We start from the raw sequence: 1,426 nt of genomic DNA on the forward strand, positions 1-1,426 counted from the left end.
ATCTCAAATTTTTGTTAATAAATTAAAATTGTACGTCGACTTCACCGAAATATTCAAATTTAATATTTGATATTTCTGATACATTAATATATTGATTTTTGCAAACAAATATATGACTTAGCTTTTCATACGAAAAATATATTATATATTTTCTATTATTTGCACCAATGATTGAAATAATCTAATGTTAATTAATCGGCTTTCTGTGGATTTAATCTAATCTTCTGTAGTAAGAAGGCTAAAGCAGATCCTAGATTAGCCTACTTAAAGTAACTAGCATTTGCTCTATTGTGTAGAGAGAGAAGAAGAGAGAGAGCGGGGGGGGGGGAGAAAGATTTATTTAAAAAATTCATTCTATAATTTTTTATGTTAGTAACTACCAAAGTAAAACTAATTTCAATATTTAATACTTTCAGTATTTATACTAATAAAAATATCATTTATAATAGCATAAAAAACGTTAAATAAAATTAGATATACATAATAATATAATAACAAAAATTTTTTAACATATTTTTGTACACAATTAATTCATTTTTTGTACTATAAAAAGTTATAATATTCGTTAAAAAATTAAACTTAATATGGGATCTCAGTCTAATTTTTTAAAACTATTTCATCTAGTAATATACAGCTATCTCATAAAAGCAAGTCTAGGTCGTAACTAAAAATCAAATCCGAGTTCTTACCAGTCCCCTATAACGAATAAAATTGAATTTCCGCGTGTTTTGCTCCTTCGTCTCGGCGCTTAGCGACCCTTCTTAATCTCCCTCGAAATCGCAAGTTGAATTTTTCTCGAAGCACGAATATCGAGGCATCGATAATTTAATCCTTCTTTAATCTACAGTGGACTTCCACAAGATTTTAACTCGAGATTTAATAGCGTAGTTATTCAATGTTGGAAATTGGAAAAAAAATTGCTACAGAAGATTCTCTTCGATATTCTTCGACATTCAATTATAGGATAGATCAGCTCCAATTTGGAGAATCTGCCAATAACATTCAGTCTTTTTACTTTTCAAATATCCTCTACTAACCCGCCGAAATAATTCCAATAAATTAACAAGCTTCTTCTTGAGATCACGTATACTCGGGTCACCCCGTGTACATTGTGTATACACCCTATGTACATACACGTGCACGGCAGAGATGCGACACGTTATATACGAAGCCAGGAAGAGTACTGGCGATGATGACGACGGTATCCTCGTATGCGTTTATTTTCAGAAACCAACGTAACCGTGTGCTGAGCGCGCGTGGTTGTCGAGAAATCTAATCTAACGCTCGGAAATTCGATAATCCACGACCATAGATAAGATTCCGCGTACGTACGTATATATATATATATATATGTGTGTGTGTGTGTGTGTGTGTGTGTGTGTGTGTGTGTGTGTGTGTGTGTGTGTGTGTGTGTGTGTGTACATAC

This window comes from Atta colombica, unplaced genomic scaffold, assembly GCF_001594045.1.
Source record: "Atta colombica isolate Treedump-2 unplaced genomic scaffold, Acol1.0 scaffold140, whole genome shotgun sequence".
Classification (NCBI taxonomy): domain Eukaryota; kingdom Metazoa; phylum Arthropoda; class Insecta; order Hymenoptera; family Formicidae; genus Atta; species Atta colombica.